Source organism: Diuraphis noxia, unplaced genomic scaffold (assembly GCF_037042655.1).
Source record: "Diuraphis noxia isolate RWA-SAM2 unplaced genomic scaffold, SU_Dnox_SAM2 contig0006, whole genome shotgun sequence".
Taxonomy (NCBI): domain Eukaryota; kingdom Metazoa; phylum Arthropoda; class Insecta; order Hemiptera; family Aphididae; genus Diuraphis; species Diuraphis noxia.
The window spans coordinates 7,656,863-7,677,053 of record NW_028301716.1 but is presented as its reverse complement, the minus strand read 5'-3'; positions in this window follow the sequence as shown (position 1 = coordinate 7,677,053).

Sequence of the window (20,191 nt, the reverse complement as noted above, 5' to 3'; positions counted from 1 at the left end):
TTTTTTACCAAATTTTTTTTCTATTTTTTGTATTCACCCAAATGTATTGTAAACACGTGTTTTAGATGTAAAATAATGTGAACTTAAAGTTAAAAATATAAAAAGTATGATTAGTTTAATAGAAATGACTTAAGACGATATTTAGCGGATTCATCACCCGTATTTCAAAATTTTTTTACGACCTTTTATATTCACCCAAATGTATTGTAAAGACGTGTTTTAGATGTAAAATTATGTGAACTTAACGATAAAAATATAAAAAGTATGATTAGTTCAATACAAATGGCTTTAAACGATATTTAGCGGAATTATCACCATTTCTTACCCAATTTTTTCCCAAATTTTTTTTCTATTTTTTGTATTCACCCAAATGTATTGTAAATACGTGTTTTAGATGTAAAATAATGTGAACTTAACGATATAAATATAAAAAGTATGATTAGTTTAATAGAAATGACTTAAGTCGATATTTAGCGGATTCATCACCCGTATTTCAAAATATTTTTACGACCTTTTATATTCACCCAAATGTATTGTAAAGACGTGTTTTAGATGTAAAATTATGTGAACATAACGATAAAAATATAAAAAGTATGATTAGTTCAATACAAATGACTTTAAACGATATTTAGCGGAATTATCACCATTTTTTACCAAATTTTTTTTCTATTTTTTGTATTCACCCAAATGTATTGTAAACACGTGTTTTAGATGTAAAATAATGTGAACTTAACGTTAAAAATATAAAAAGTATGATTAGTTCAATACAAATGACTTTAATCGATATTTAGCGGAATTATCACAATTTTTTACCCAATTTTTTCCCAAATTTTTTTTCTATTTTTTGTATTCACCCAAATGTATTGTAAAGACGTGTTTTAGATGTAAAATTATGTGAACTAAACGATAAAAATATAAAAAGTATGATTAGTTCAATACAAATGACTTTAAACGATATTTAGCGGAATTATCACCATTTTTTACCCAATTTTTTCCCAAATTTTTTTTCTATTTTTTGTATTCACCCAAATGTATTGTAAATACGTGTTTTAGATGTAAAATAATGTGAACTTAACGATATAAATATAAAAAGTATGATTAGTTTAATAGAAATGACTTAAGTCGATATTTAGCGGATTCATCACCCGTATTTCAAAATATTTTTACGACCTTTTATATTCACCCAAATGTATTGTAAAGACGTGTTTTAGATGTAAAATTATGTGAACATAACGATAAAAATATAAAAAGTATGATTAGTTCAATACAAATGACTTTAAACGATATTTAAAGGAATTATCACCATTTTTTACCAAATTTTTTTTCTATTTTTTATATTCACCCAAATGTATTGTAAAGACGTGTTTTAGATGTAAAATTATGTGAACTAAACGATAAAAATATAAAAAGTATGATTAGTTCAATACAAATGACTTTAAACGATATTTAGCGGAATTATCACCATTTTTTACCCAATTTTTTCCCAAATTTTTTTTCTATTTTTTGTATTCACCCAAATGTATTGTAAACACGTGTTTTAGATGTAAAATAATGTGAACTTAACGTTAAAAATATAAAAAGTATGATTAGTTTAATAGAAATGACTTAAGACGATATTTAGCGGATTCATCACCTGTATTTCAAAATTTTTTTACGACCTTTTATATTCACCCAAATGTATTGTAAACACGTGTTTTAGATGTAAAATAATGTGAACTTAACGTTAAAAATATAAAAAGTATGATTAGTTTAATAGAAATGACTTAAGACGATATTTAGCGGATTCATCACCTGTATTTCAAAATTTTTTTACGACCTTTTATATTCACCCAAATGTATTGTAAAGACGTGTTTTAGATGTAAAATAATGTGAACTTAACGATATAAATATAAAAAGTATGATTAGTTCAATACAAATGACTTTAAACGATATTTAGCGGAATTATCACCAATTTTTCCCAATTTATTTTTCTATTTTTTGTATTCACCCAAATGTATTGTAAACACGTGTTTTAGATGTAAAATAATGTGAACTTAAAGTTAAAAATATAAAAAGTATGATTACATTAATAGAAATGACTTAAGACGATATTTAGCGGATTCATCACCCGTATTTCAAATTTTTTTTACGACCTTTTATATTCACCCAAATGTATTGTAAAGACGTGTTTTAGATGTAAAATTATGTGAACATAACGATAAAAATATAAAAAGTATGATTAGTTCAATACAAATGACTTTAAACGATATTTAGCGGAATTATCACCATTTTTTACCAAATTTTTTTTCTATTTTTTATATTCACCCAAATGTATTGTAAAGACGTGTTTTAGATGTAAAATTATGTGAACTTAACGATAAAAATATAAAAAGTATGATTAGTTCAATACAAATGACTTTAATCGATATTTAGCGGAATTATCACAATTTTTTACCCAATTTTTTCCCAAATTTTTTTTCTATTTTTTGTATTCACCCAAATGTATTGTAAACACGTGTTTTAGATGTAAAATAATGTGAACTTAAAGTTAAAAATATAAAAAGTATGATTAGTTTAATAGAAATGACTTAAGACGATATTTAGCGGATTCATCACCCGTATTTCAAAATTTTTTTACGACCTTTTATATTCAACCAAATGTATTGTAAAGACGTGTTTTAGATGTAAAATTATGTGAACTTAACGATAAAAATATAAAAAGTATGATTAGTTCAATACAAATGGCTTTAAACGATATTTAGCAGAATTATCACCATTTTTTACCCAATTTTTTCCCAAATTTTTTTTCTATTTTTTGTATTCACCCAAATGTATTGTAAATACGTGTTTTAGATGTAAAATAATGTGAACTTAACGATAAAAATATAAAAAGTATGATTAGTTTAATAGAAATGACTTAAGTCGATATTTAGCGGATTCATCACCCGTATTTCAAAATATTTTTACGACCTTTTATATTCACCCAAATGTATTGTAAAGACGTGTTTTAGATGTAAAATTATGTGAACATAACGATAAAAATATAAAAAGTATGATTAGTTCAATACAAATGACTTTAAACGATATTTAGCGGAATTATCACCATTTTTTACCAAATTTTTTTTCTATTTTTTATATTCACCCAAATGTATTGTAAAGACGTGTTTTAGATGTAAAATTATGTGAACTTAACGATAAAAATATAAAAAGTATGATTAGTTCAATACAAATGACTTTAATCGATATTTAGCGGAATTATCACAATTTTTTACCCAATTTTTTCCCAAATTTTTTTTCTATTTTTTGTATTCACCCAAATGTATTGTAAATACGTGTTTTAGATGTAAAAATATGTGAACTTAACGTTAATAATATAAAAAGTATGATTAGTTTAATAGAAATGACTTAGGACGATATTTAGCGGATTCATCACCTGTATTTCAAAATTTTTTTACGACCTTTTATATTCACCCAAATGTATTGTAAACACGTGTTTTAGATGTAAAATAATGTGAACTTAACGTTAAAAATATAAAAAGTATGATTAGTTCAATACAAATGACTTTAATCGATATTTAGCGGAATTATCACAATTTTTTACCCAATTTTTTCCCAAATTTTTTTTCTATTTTTTGTATTCACCCAAATGTATTGTAAAGACGTGTTTTAGATGTAAAATTATGTGAACTAAACGATAAAAATATAAAAAGTATGATTAGTTCAATACAAATGACTTTAAACGATATTTAGCGGAATTATCACCATTTTTTACCCAATTTTTTCCCAAATTTTTTTTCTATTTTTTGTATTCACCCAAATGTATTGTAAACACGTGTTTTAGATGTAAAATAATGTGAACTTAACGTTAAAAATATAAAAAGTATGATTAGTTTAATAGAAATGACTTAAGACGATATTTAGCGGATTCATCACCTGTATTTCAAAATTTTTTTACGACCTTTTATATTCACCCAAATGTATTGTAAAGACGTGTTTTAGATGTAAAATAATGTGAACTTAACGATAAAAATATAAAAAGTATGATTAGTTCAATACAAATGACTTTAAACGATATTTAGCGGAATTATCACCATTTTTTACCAAATTTTTTTTCTATTTTTTGTATTCACCCAAATGTATTGTAAACACGTGTTTTAGATGTAAAATAATGTGAACTTAAAGTTAAAAATATAAAAAGTATGATTAGTTTAATAGAAATGACTTAAGACGATATTTAGCGGATTCATCACCCGTATTTCAAAATTTTTTTACGACCTTTTATATTCACCCAAATGTATTGTAAAGACGTGTTTTAGATGTAAAATTATGTGAACTTAACGATAAAAATATAAAAAGTATGATTAGTTCAATACAAATGGCTTTAAACGATATTTAGCGGAATTATCACCATTTTTTACCCAATTTTTTCCCAAATTTTTTTTCTATTTTTTGTATTCACCCAAATGTATTGTAAATACGTGTTTTAGATGTAAAAATATGTGAACTTAACGTTAATAATATAAAAAGTATGATTAGTTTAATAGAAATGACTTAGGACGATATTTAGCGGATTCATCACCTGTATTTCAAAATTTTTTTACGACCTTTTATATTCACCCAAATGTATTGTAAACACGTGTTTTAGATGTAAAATAATGTGAACTTAACGTTAAAAATATAAAAAGTATGATTAGTTCAATACAAATGACTTTAAACGATATTTAGCGGAATTATCACCATTTTTTACCAAATTTTTTTTCTATTTTTTGTATTCACCCAAATGTATTGTAAACACGTGTTTTAGATGTAAAATAATGTGAACTTAAAGTTAAAAATATAAAAAGTATGATTAGTTTAATAGAAATGACTTAAGACGATATTTAGCGGATTCATCACCCGTATTTCAAAATTTTTTTACGACCTTTTATATTCACCCAAATGTATTGTAAAGACGTGTTTTAGATGTAAAATTATGTGAACTTAACGATAAAAATATAAAAAGTATGATTAGTTCAATACAAATGGCTTTAAACGATATTTAGCGGAATTATCACCATTTCTTACCCAATTTTTTCCCAAATTTTTTTTCTATTTTTTGTATTCACCCAAATGTATTGTAAATACGTGTTTTAGATGTAAAATAATGTGAACTTAACGATATAAATATAAAAAGTATGATTAGTTTAATAGAAATGACTTAAGTCGATATTTAGCGGATTCATCACCCGTATTTCAAAATATTTTTACGACCTTTTATATTCACCCAAATGTATTGTAAAGACGTGTTTTAGATGTAAAATTATGTGAACATAACGATAAAAATATAAAAAGTATGATTAGTTCAATACAAATGACTTTAAACGATATTTAGCGGAATTATCACCATTTTTTACCAAATTTTTTTTCTATTTTTTGTATTCACCCAAATGTATTGTAAACACGTGTTTTAGATGTAAAATAATGTGAACTTAAAGTTAAAAATATAAAAAGTATGATTAGTTTAATAGAAATGACTTAAGACGATATTTAGCGGATTCATCACCCGTATTTCAAAATTTTTTTACGACCTTTTATATTCACCCAAATGTATTGTAAAGACGTGTTTTAGATGTAAAATTATGTGAACTTAACGATAAAAATATAAAAAGTATGATTAGTTCAATACAAATGGCTTTAAACGATATTTAGCGGAATTATCACCATTTCTTACCCAATTTTTTCCCAAATTTTTTTTCTATTTTTTGTATTCACCCAAATGTATTGTAAATACGTGTTTTAGATGTAAAATAATGTGAACTTAACGATATAAATATAAAAAGTATGATTAGTTTAATAGAAATGACTTAAGTCGATATTTAGCGGATTCATCACCCGTATTTCAAAATATTTTTACGACCTTTTATATTCACCCAAATGTATTGTAAAGACGTGTTTTAGATGTAAAATTATGTGAACATAACGATAAAAATATAAAAAGTATGATTAGTTCAATACAAATGACTTTAAACGATATTTAAAGGAATTATCACCATTTTTTACCAAATTTTTTTTCTATTTTTTATATTCACCCAAATGTATTGTAAAGACGTGTTTTAGATGTAAAATTATGTGAACTTAACGATAAAAATATAAAAAGTATGATTAGTTCAATACAAATGACTTTAATCGATATTTAGCGGAATTATCACAATTTTTTACCCAATTTTTTCCCAAATTTTTTTTCTATTTTTTGTATTCACCCAAATGTATTGTAAATACGTGTTTTAGATGTAAAATAATGTGAACTTAACGATAAAAATATAAAAAGTATGATTAGTTCAATACAAAAGACTTTAAACGATATTTAGCGGAATTATCACCATTTTTTACCAAATTTTTTTTCTATTTTTTGTATTCACCCAAATGTATTGTAAACACGTGTTTTAGATGTAAAATAATGTGAACTTAACGTTAAAAATATAAAAAGTATGATTAGTTTAATAGAAATGACTTAAGACGATATATAGCGGATTCATCACCCGTAATTCAAAATTTTTTTACGACCTTTTATATTCACCCAAATGTATTGTAAAGACGTGTTTTAGATGTAAAAATATGTGAACTTAACGATAAAAATATAAAAAGTATGATTAGTTCAATACAAATGACTTTAAACGATATTTAGCGGAATTATCACCATTTTTTACCAAATTTTTTTTCTATTTTTTATATTCACCCAAATGTATTGTAAAGACGTGTTTTAGATGTAAAATTATGTGAACTTAACGATAAAAATATAAAAAGTATGATTAGTTCAATACAAATGACTTTAATCGATATTTAGCGGAATTATCACAATTTTTTACCCAATTTTTTCCCAAATTTTTTTTCTATTTTTTGTATTCACCCAAATGTATTGTAAAGACGTGTTTTAGATGTAAAATTATGTGAACTTAACGATAAAAATATAAAAAGTATGATTAGTTCAATACAAATGACTTTAAACGATATTTAGCGGAATTATCACCATTTTTTACCCAATTTTTTCCCAAATTTTTTTTCTATTTTTTGTATTCACCCAAATGTATTGTAAATACGTGTTTTAGATGTAAAATAATGTGAACTTAACGATAAAAATATAAAAAGTATGATTAGTTCAATACAAAAGACTTTAAACGATATTTAGCGGAATTATCACCATTTTTTACCAAATTTTTTTTCTATTTTTTGTATTCACCCAAATGTATTGTAAACACGTGTTTTAGATGTAAAATAATGTGAACTTAACGTTAAAAATATAAAAAGTATGATTAGTTTAATAGAAATGACTTAAGACGATATATAGCGGATTCATCACCCGTAATTCAAAATTTTTTTACGACCTTTTATATTCACCCAAATGTATTGTAAAGACGTGTTTTAGATGTAAAAATATGTGAACTTAACGATAAAAATATAAAAAGTATGATTAGTTCAATACAAATGACTTTAAACGATATTTAGCGGAATTATCACCATTTTTTACCAAATTTTTTTTCTATTTTTTATATTCACCCAAATGTATTGTAAAGACGTGTTTTAGATGTAAAATTATGTGAACTTAACGATAAAAATATAAAAAGTATGATTAGTTCAATACAAATGGCTTTAAACGATATTTAGCGGAATTATCACCATTTCTTACCCAATTTTTTCCCAAATTTTTTTTCTATTTTTTGTATTCACCCAAATGTATTGTAAATACGTGTTTTAGATGTAAAATAATGTGAACTTAACGATATAAATATAAAAAGTATGATTAGTTTAATAGAAATGACTTAAGTCGATATTTAGCGGATTCATCACCCGTATTTCAAAATATTTTTACGACCTTTTATATTCACCCAAATGTATTGTAAAGACGTGTTTTAGATGTAAAATTATGTGAACATAACGATAAAAATATAAAAAGTATGATTAGTTCAATACAAATGACTTTAAACGATATTTAAAGGAATTATCACCATTTTTTACCAAATTTTTTTTCTATTTTTTATATTCACCCAAATGTATTGTAAAGACGTGTTTTAGATGTAAAATTATGTGAACTTAACGATAAAAATATAAAAAGTATGATTAGTTCAATACAAATGACTTTAATCGATATTTAGCGGAATTATCACAATTTTTTACCCAATTTTTTCCCAAATTTTTTTTCTATTTTTTGTATTCACCCAAATGTATTGTAAATACGTGTTTTAGATGTAAAATAATGTGAACTTAACGATAAAAATATAAAAAGTATGATTAGTTCAATACAAAAGACTTTAAACGATATTTAGCGGAATTATCACCATTTTTTACCAAATTTTTTTTCTATTTTTTGTATTCACCCAAATGTATTGTAAACACGTGTTTTAGATGTAAAATAATGTGAACTTAACGTTAAAAATATAAAAAGTATGATTAGTTTAATAGAAATGACTTAAGACGATATATAGCGGATTCATCACCCGTAATTCAAAATTTTTTTACGACCTTTTATATTCACCCAAATGTATTGTAAAGACGTGTTTTAGATGTAAAAATATGTGAACTTAACGATAAAAATATAAAAAGTATGATTAGTTCAATACAAATGACTTTAAACGATATTTAGCGGAATTATCACCATTTTTTACCAAATTTTTTTTCTATTTTTTATATTCACCCAAATGTATTGTAAAGACGTGTTTTAGATGTAAAATTATGTGAACTTAACGATAAAAATATAAAAAGTATGATTAGTTCAATACAAATGACTTTAAACGATATTTAGCGGAATTATCACCATTTTTTACCAAATTTTTTTTCTATTTTTTGTATTCACCCAAATGTATTGTAAACACGTGTTTTAGATGTAAAATAATGTGATCTTAACGTTAAAAATATAAAAAGTATGATTAGTTTAATAGAAATGACTTAAGACGATATTTAGCGGATTCATCACCCGTATTTCAAAATTTTTTTACGACCTTTTATATTCACCCAAATGTATTGTAAATACGTGTTTTAGATGTAAAATAGTGTGAACTTAACGATAAAAATATAAAAAGTATGATTAGTTCAATACAAATGACTTTAAACGATATTTAGCGGAATTATCACCATTTTTTACCCAATTTTTTCCCAAATTTTTTTTCTATTTTTTGTATTCACCCAAATGTATTGTAAATACGTGTTTTAGATGTAAAATAATGTGAACTTAACGATAAAAATATAAAAAGTATGATTAGTTCAATACAAAAGACTTTAAACGATATTTAGCGGAATTATCACCATTTTTTACCAAATTTTTTTTCTATTTTTTGTATTCACCCAAATGTATTGTAAACACGTGTTTTAGATGTAAAATAATGTGAACTTAACGTTAAAAATATAAAAAGTATGATTAGTTTAATAGAAATGACTTAAGACGATATATAGCGGATTCATCACCCGTAATTCAAAATTTTTTTACGACCTTTTATATTCACCCAAATGTATTGTAAAGACGTGTTTTAGATGTAAAAATATGTGAACTTAACGATAAAAATATAAAAAGTATGATTAGTTCAATACAAATGACTTTAAACGATATTTAGCGGAATTATCACCATTTTTTACCAAATTTTTTTTCTATTTTTTATATTCACCCAAATGTATTGTAAAGACGTGTTTTAGATGTAAAATTATGTGAACTTAACGATAAAAATATAAAAAGTATGATTAGTTCAATACAAATGACTTTAATCGATATTTAGCGGAATTATCACAATTTTTTACCCAATTTTTTCCCAAATTTTTTTTCTATTTTTTGTATTCACCCAAATGTATTGTAAAGACGTGTTTTAGATGTAAAATTATGTGAACTTAACGATAAAAATATAAAAAGTATGATTAGTTCAATACAAATGACTTTAAACGATATTTAGCGGAATTATCACCATTTTTTACCCAATTTTTTCCCAAATTTTTTTTCTATTTTTTGTATTCACCCAAATGTATTGTAAACACGTGTTTTAGATGTAAAATAATGTGAACTTAACGTTAAAAATATAAAAAGTATGATTAGTTTAATAGAAATGACTTAAGACGATATTTAGCGGATTCATCACCTGTATTTCAAAATTTTTTTACGACCTTTTATATTCACCCAAATGTATTGTAAAGACGTGTTTTAGATGTAAAATAATGTGATCTTAACGATAAAAATATAAAAAGTATGATTAGTTCAATACAAATGACTTTAAACGATATTTAGCGGAATTATCACCATTTTTTCCAAATTTTTTCCCAAATTTTTTTTCTATTTTTTGTATTCACCCAAATGTATTGTAAATACGTGTTTTAGATGTAAAATAATGTGAACTTAACGATAAAAATATAAAAAGTATGATTAGTTCAATACAAATGACTTTAAACGATATTTAGCGGAATTATCACCATTTTTTCCCAAATTTTTTTTCTATTTTTTGTATTCACCCAAATGTATTGTAAACACGTGTTTTAGATGTAAAATAATGTGAACTTAACGTTAAAAATATAAAAAGTATGATTAGTTTAATAGAAATGACTTAAGACGATATTTAGCGGATTCATCACCTGTATTTCAAAATTTTTTTACGACCAATTATATTCACCCAAATGTATTGTAAAGACGTGTTTTAGATGTAAAATTATGTGAACTTAACGATAAAAATATAAAAAGTATGATTAGTTCAATACAAATGACTTTAAACGATATTTAGCGGAATTATCACCATTTTTTACCAAATTTTTTCCCAAATTTTTTCCCAAATTTTTTATCTATTTTTTGTATTCACCCAAATGTATTGTAAATACGTGTTTTAGATGTAAAATAATGTGAACTTAACGATAAAAATATAAAAAGTATGATTAGTTCAATACAAATGACTGTAAACGATATTTAGCGGAATTATCACCATTTATTACCCAATTTTTTCCCAAATTTTTTTTCTATTTTTTGTATTCACCCAAATGTATTGTAAACACGTGTTTTAGATGTAAAATAATGTGAACTTAACGTTAAAAATATAAAAAGTATGATTAGTTTAATAGAAATGACTTAAGACGATATTTAGCGGATTCATCACCTGTATTTCAAAATTTTTTTACGACCTTTTATATTCACCCAAATGTATTGTAAATACGTGTTTTAGATGTAAAATAATGTGAACTTAACGATAAAAATATAAAAAGTATGATTAGTTCAATACAAATGACTTTAAACGATATTTAGCGGAATTATCACCATTTTTTACCAAATTTTTTCCCAAATTTTTTTTCTATTTTTTATATTCACCCAAATTTATTGTAAATACGTGTTTTAGATGTAAAATAATGTGAACTTAACGATATAAATATAAAAAGTATGATTAGTTTAATAGAAATGACTTAAGTCGATATTTAGCGGATTCATCACCCGTATTTCAAAATATTTTTACGACCTTTTATATTCACCCAAATGTATTGTAAAGACGTGTTTTAGATGTAAAATTATGTGAACATAACGATAAAAATATAAAAAGTATGATTAGTTCAATACAAATGACTTTAAACGATATTTAGCGGAATTATCACCATTTTTTACCAAATTTTTTTTCTATTTTTTGTATTCACCCAAATGTATTGTAAACACGTGTTTTAGATGTAAAGTAATGTGAACTTAAAGTTAAAAATATAAAAAGTATGATTAGTTTAATAGAAATGACTTAAGACGATATTTAGCGGATTCATCACCCGTATTTCAAAATTTTTTTACGACCTTTTATATTCACCCAAATGTATTGTAAAGACGTGTTTTAGATGTAAAATTATGTGAACTTAACGATAAAAATATAAAAAGTATGATTAGTTCAATACAAATGGCTTTAAACGATATTTAGCGGAATTATCACCATTTCTTACCCAATTTTTTCCCAAATTTTTTTTCTATTTTTTGTATTCACCCAAATGTATTGTAAATACGTGTTTTAGATGTAAAATAATGTGAACTTAACGATATAAATATAAAAAGTATGATTAGTTTAATAGAAATGACTTAAGTCGATATTTAGCGGATTCATCACCCGTATTTCAAAATATTTTTACGACCTTTTATATTCACCCAAATGTATTGTAAAGACGTGTTTTAGATGTAAAATTATGTGAACATAACGATAAAAATATAAAAAGTATGATTAGTTCAATACAAATGACTTTAAACGATATTTAAAGGAATTATCACCATTTTTTACCAAATTTTTTTTCTATTTTTTATATTCACCCAAATGTATTGTAAAGACGTGTTTTAGATGTAAAATTATGTGAACTTAACGATAAAAATATAAAAAGTATGATTAGTTCAATACAAATGACTTTAATCGATATTTATCGGAATTATCACAATTTTTTACCCAATTTTTTCCCAAATTTTTTTTCTATTTTTTGTATTCACCCAAATGTATTGTAAATACGTGTTTTAGATGTAAAATAATGTGAACTTAACGATAAAAATATAAAAAGTATGATTAGTTCAATACAAAAGACTTTAAACGATATTTAGCGGAATTATCACCATTTTTTACCAAATTTTTTTTCTATTTTTTGTATTCACCCAAATGTATTGTAAACACGTGTTTTAGATGTAAAATAATGTGAACTTAACGTTAAAAATATAAAAAGTATGATTAGTTTAATAGAAATGACTTAAGACGATATATAGCGGATTCATCACCCGTAATTCAAAATTTTTTTACGACCTTTTATATTCACCCAAATGTATTGTAAAGACGTGTTTTAGATGTAAAAATATGTGAACTTAACGATAAAAATATAAAAAGTATGATTAGTTCAATACAAATGACTTTAAACGATATTTAGCGGAATTATCACCATTTTTTACCAAATTTTTTTTCTATTTTTTATATTCACCCAAATGTATTGTAAAGACGTGTTTTAGATGTAAAATTATGTGAACTTAACGATAAAAATATAAAAAGTATGATTAGTTCAATACAAATGACTTTAATCGATATTTAGCGGAATTATCACAATTTTTTACCCAATTTTTTCCCAAATTTTTTTTCTATTTTTTGTATTCACCCAAATGTATTGTAAAGACGTGTTTTAGATGTAAAATTATGTGAACTTAACGATAAAAATATAAAAAGTATGATTAGTTCAATACAAATGACTTTAAACGATATTTAGCGGAATTATCACCATTTTTTACCCAATTTTTTCCCAAATTTTTTTTCTATTTTTTGTATTCACCCAAATGTATTGTAAACACGTGTTTTAGATGTAAAATAATGTGAACTTAACGTTAAAAATATAAAAAGTATGATTAGTTTAATAGAAATGACTTAAGACGATATTTAGCGGATTCATCACCTGTATTTCAAAATTTTTTTACGACCTTTTATATTCACCCAAATGTATTGTAAAGACGTGTTTTAGATGTAAAATAATGTGATCTTAACGATAAAAATATAAAAAGTATGATTAGTTCAATACAAATGACTTTAAACGATATTTAGCGGAATTATCACCATTTTTTCCAAATTTTTTCCCAAATTTTTTTTCTATTTTTTGTATTCACCCAAATGTATTGTAAATACGTGTTTTAGATGTAAAATAATGTGAACTTAACGATAAAAATATAAAAAGTATGATTAGTTCAATACAAATGACTTTAAACGATATTTAGCGGAATTATCACCATTTTTTCCCAAATTTTTTTTCTATTTTTTGTATTCACCCAAATGTATTGTAAACACGTGTTTTAGATGTAAAATAATGTGAACTTAACGTTAAAAATATAAAAAGTATGATTAGTTTAATAGAAATGACTTAAGACGATATTTAGCGGATTCATCACCTGTATTTCAAAATTTTTTTACGACCAATTATATTCACCCAAATGTATTGTAAAGACGTGTTTTAGATGTAAAATTATGTGAACTTAACGATAAAAATATAAAAAGTATGATTAGTTCAATACAAATGACTTTAAACGATATTTAGCGGAATTATCACCATTTTTTACCAAATTTTTTCCCAAATTTTTTCCCAAATTTTTTATCTATTTTTTGTATTCACCCAAATGTATTGTAAATACGTGTTTTAGATGTAAAATAATGTGAACTTAACGATAAAAATATAAAAAGTATGATTAGTTCAATACAAATGACTGTAAACGATATTTAGCGGAATTATCACCATTTATTACCCAATTTTTTCCCAAATTTTTTTTCTATTTTTTGTATTCACCCAAATGTATTGTAAATACGTGTTTTAGATGTAAAAATATGTGAACTTAACGTTAATAATATAAAAAGTATGATTAGTTTAATAGAAATGACTTAAGACGATATTTAGCGGATTCATCACCTGTATTTCAAAATTTTTTTACGACCTTTTATATTCACCCAAATGTATTGTAAAGACGTGTTTTAGATGTAAAATTATGTGAACTTAACGATAATAATATAAAAAGTATGATTAGTTTAATAGAAATGACTTAGGACGATATTTAGCGGATTCATCACCTGTATTTCAAAATTTTTTTACGACCTTTTATATTCACCCAAATGTATTGTAAACACGTGTTTTAGATGTAAAATAATGTGAACTTAACGTTAAAAATATAAAAAGTATGATTAGTTCAATACAAATGACTTTAATCGATATTTAGCGGAATTATCACAATTTTTTACCCAATTTTTTCCCAAATTTTTTTTCTATTTTTTGTATTCACCCAAATGTATTGTAAAGACGTGTTTTAGATGTAAAATTATGTGAACTTAACGATAAAAATATAAAAAGTATGATTAGTTCAATACAAATGACTTTAAACGATATTTAGCGGAATTATCACCATTTTTTACCCAATTTTTTCCCAAATTTTTTTTCTATTTTTTGTATTCACCCAAATGTATTGTAAACACGTGTTTTAGATGTAAAATAATGTGAACTTAACGTTAAAAATATAAAAAGTATGATTAGTTTAATAGAAATGACTTAAGACGATATTTAGCGGATTCATCACCTGTATTTCAAAATTTTTTTACGACCTTTTATATTCACCCAAATGTATTGTAAAGACGTGTTTTAGATGTAAAATAATGTGAACTTAACGATAAAAATATAAAAAGTATGATTAGTTCAATACAAATGACTTTAAACGATATTTAGCGGAATTATCACCATTTTTTACCAAATTTTTTTTCTATTTTTTGTATTCACCCAAATGTATTGTAAACACGTGTTTTAGATGTAAAATAATGTGAACTTAAAGTTAAAAATATAAAAAGTATGATTAGTTTAATAGAAATGACTTAAGACGATATTTAGCGGATTCATCACCCGTATTTCAAAATTTTTTTACGACCTTTTATATTCACCCAAATGTATTGTAAAGACGTGTTTTAGATGTAAAATTATGTGAACTTAACGATAATAATATAAAAAGTATGATTAGTTTAATAGAAATGACTTAGGACGATATTTAGCGGAATTATCACCATTTTTTACCAAATTTTTTCCCAAATTTTTTTTCTATTTTTTGTATTCACCCAAATGTATTGTAAAGACGTGTTTTAGATGTAAAATTATGTGAACATAACGATAAAAATATAAAAAGTATGATTAGTTCAATACAAATGACTTTAAACGATATTTAAAGGAATTATCACCATTTTTTACCAAATTTTTTTTCTATTTTTTATATTCACCCAAATGTATTGTAAAGACGTGTTTTAGATGTAAAATTATGTGAACTTAACGATAAAAATATAAAAAGTATGATTAGTTCAATACAAATGACTTTAAACGATATTTAGCGGAATTATCACCATTTTTTCCCAAATTTTTTTTCTATTTTTTGTATTCACCCAAATGTATTGTAAACACGTGTTTTAGATGTAAAATAATGTGAACTTAACGTTAAAAATATAAAAAGTATGATTAGTTTAATAGAAATGACTTAAGACGATATTTAGCGGATTCATCACCTGTATTTCAAAATTTTTTTACGACCAATTATATTCACCCAAATGTATTGTAAAGACGTGTTTTAGATGTAAAATTATGTGAACTTAACGATAAAAATATAAAAAGTATGATTAGTTCAATACAAATGACTTTAAACGATATTTAGCGGAATTATCACCATTTTTTACCAAATTTTTTCCCAAATTTTTTCCCAAATTTTTTATCTATTTTTTGTATTCACCCAAATGTATTGTAAATACGTGTTTTAGATGTAAAATAATGTGAACTTAACGATAAAAATATAAAAAGTATGATTAGTTCAATACAAATGACTGTAAACGATATTTAGCGGAATTATCACCATTTATTACCCAATTTTTTCCCAAATTTTTTTTCTATTTTTTGTATTCACCCAAATGTATTGTAAACACGTGTTTTAGATGTAAAATAATGTGAACTTAACGTTAAAAATATAAAAAGTATGATTAGTTTAATAGAAATGACTTAAGACGATATTTAGCGGATTCATCACCTGTATTTCAAAATTTTTTTACGACCTTTTATATTCACCCAAATGTATTGTAAATACGTGTTTTAGATGTAAAATAATGTGAACTTAACGATAAAAATATAAAAAGTATGATTAGTTCAATACAAATGACTTTAAACGATATTTAGCGGAATTATCACCATTTTTTACCAAATTTTTTCCCAAATTTTTTTTCTATTTTTTATATTCACCCAAATTTATTGTAAATACGTGTTTTAGATGTAAAATAATGTGAACTTAACGATAAAAATATAAAAAGTATGATTAGTTCAATACAAATGACTTTAAACGATATTTAGCGGAATTATCACCATTTTTTACCAAATTTTTTTTCTATTTTTTGTATTCACCCAAATGTATTGTAAACACGTTTTTTAGATGTAAAATAATGTGAACTTAACGTTAAAAATATAAAAAGTATGATTAGTTTAATAGAAATGACTTAAGACGATATTTAGGGGATTCATCACCTGTATTTCAAAATTTTTTTACGACCTTTTATATTCACCCAAATGTATTGTAAAGACGTGTTTTAGATGTAAAATTATGTGAACTTAACGATAAAAATATAAAAAGTATGATTAGTTCAATACAAATGACTTTAAACGATATTTAGCGGAATTATCACCATTTTTTACCAAATTTTTTTTCTATTTTTTGTATTCACCAAATGTATTGTAAACACGTGTTTTAGATGTAAAATAATGTGAACTTAAAGTTAAAAATATAAAAAGTATGATTAGTTTAATAGAAATGACTTAAGACGATATTTAGCGGATTCATCACACGTATTTCAAAATTTTTTTACGACCTTTTATATTCACCCAAATGTATTGTAAAGACGTGTTTTAGATGTGAAATTATGTGAACTTAACGATATAAATATAAAAAGTATGATTAGTTCAATACAAATGACTTTAAACGATATTTAGCGGAATTATCACCAATTTTTACCAAATTTTTTTTCTATTTTTTGTATTCACCCAAATGTATTGTAAACACGTGTTTTAGATGTAAAATAATGTGAACTTAAAGTTAAAAATATAAAAAGTATGATTAGTTTAATAGAAATGACTTAGGACGATATTTAGCGGATTCATCACCTGTATTTCAAAATTTTTTTACGACCTTTTATATTCACCCAAATGTATTGTAAAGACGTGTTTTAGATGTAAAATTATGTGAACTTAACGATAAAAATATAAAAAGTATGATTAGTTCAATACAAATGACTTTAAACGATATTTAGCGGAATTATCACCATTTTTTACCCAATTTTTTCCCAAATTTTTTTTCTATTTTTTGTATTCACCCAAATGTATTGTAAACACGTGTTTTAGATGTAAAATAATGTGAACTTAACGTTAAAAATTTAAAAAGTATGATTAGTTTAATAGAAATGACTTAAGACGATATTTAGCGGATTCATCACCTGTATTTCAAAATTTTTTTACGACCTTTTATATTCACCCAAATGTATTGTAAAGACGTGTTTTAGATGTAAAATAATGTGAACTTAACGATATAAATATAAAAAGTATGATTAGTTCAATACAAATGACTTTAAACGATATTTAGCGGAATGATCACCAATTTTTACCCAATTTTTTCCCAAATTTTTTTTCTATTTTTTGTATTCACCCAAATGTATTGTAAACACGTGTTTTAGATGTAAAATAATGTGAACTTAACGTTAAAAATATAAAAAGTATGATTAGTTTAATAGAAATGACTTAAGACGATATTTAGCGGATTCATCACCTGTATTTCAAAATTTTTTTACGACCTTTTATATTCACCCAAATGTATTGTAAAGACGAGTTTTAGATGTAAAATAATGTGAACTTAACGATAAAAATATAAAAAGTATGATTAGTTCAATACAAATGACTTTAAACGATATTTAGCGGAATTATCACCATTTTTTACCAAATTTTTTTCTATTTTTTGTATTCACCCAAATGTATTGTAAACACGTGTTTTAGATGTAAAATAATGTGAACTTAAAGTTAAAAATATAAAAAGTATGATTAGTTTAATAGAAATGACTTAAGACGATATTTAGCGGATTCATCACCCGTATTTCAAAATTTTTTTACGACCTTTTATATTCACCCAAATGTATTGTAAAGACGTGTTTTAGATGTAAAATTATGTGAACTTAACGATAAAAATATAAAAAGTATGATTAGTTCAATACAAATGGCTTTAAACGATATTTAGTGGAATTATCACCATTTTTTACCCAATTTTTTCCCAAATTTTTTTTCTATTTTTTGTATTCACCCAAATGTATTGTAAATACGTGTTTTAGATGTAAAATAATGTGAACTTAACGATATAAATATATAAAGTATGATTAGTTTAATAGAAATGACTTAAGTCGATATTTAGCGGATTCATCACCCGTATTTCAAAATATTTTTACGACCTTTTATATTCACCCAAATGTATTGTAAAGACGTGTTTTAGATGTAAAATTATGTGAACATAACGATAAAAATATAAAAAGTATGATTAGTTCAATACAAATGACTTTAAACGATATTTAAAGGAATTATCACCATTTTTTACCAAATTTTTTTTCTATTTTTTATATTCACCCAAATGTATTGTAAAGACGTGTTTTAGATGTAAAATTATGTGAACTTAACGATAAAAATATAAAAAGTATGATTAGTTCAATACAAATGACTTTAATCGATATTTAGCGGAATTATCACAATTTTTTACCCAATTTTTTCCCAAATTTTTTTTCTATTTTTTGTATTCACCCAAATGTATTGTAAATACGTGTTTTAGATGTAAAAATATGTGAACTTAACGTTAATAATATAAAAAGTATGATTAGTTTAATAGAAATGACTTAAGACGATATTTAGCGGATTCATCACCTGTATTTCAAAATTTTTTTACGACCTTTTATATTCACCCAAATGTATTGTAAAGACGTGTTTTAGATGTAAAATTATGTTAACTTAACGATAATAATATAAAAAGTATGATTAGTTTAATAGAAATGACTTAGGACGATATTTAGCGGATTCATCACCTGTATTTCAAAATTTTTTTACGACCTTTTATATTCACCCAAATGTATTGTAAACACGTGTTTTAGATGTAAAATAATGTGAACTTAACGTTAAAAATATAAAAAGTATGATTAGTTCAATACAAATGACTTTAATCGATATTTAGCGGAATTATCACAATTTTTTACCCAATTTTTTCCCAAATTTTTTTTCTATTTTTTGTATTCACCCAAATGTATTGTAAAGACGTGTTTTAGATGTAAAATTATGTGAACTTAACGATAAAAATATAAAAAGTATGATTAGTTCAATACAAATGACTTTAAACGATATTTAGCGGAATTATCACCATTTTTTACCCAATTTTTTCCCAAATTTTTTTTCTATTTTTTGTATTCACCCAAATGTATTGTAAACACGTGTTTTAGATGTAAAATAATGTGAACTTAACGTTAAAAATATAAAAAGTATGATTAGTTTAATAGAAATGACTTAAGACGATATTTAGCGGATTCATCACCTGTATTTCAAAATTTTTTTACGACCTTTTATATTCACCCAAATGTATTGTAAAGACGTGTTTTAGATGTAAAATAATGTGAACTTAACGATAAAAATATAAAAAGTATGATTAGTTCAATACAAATGACTTTA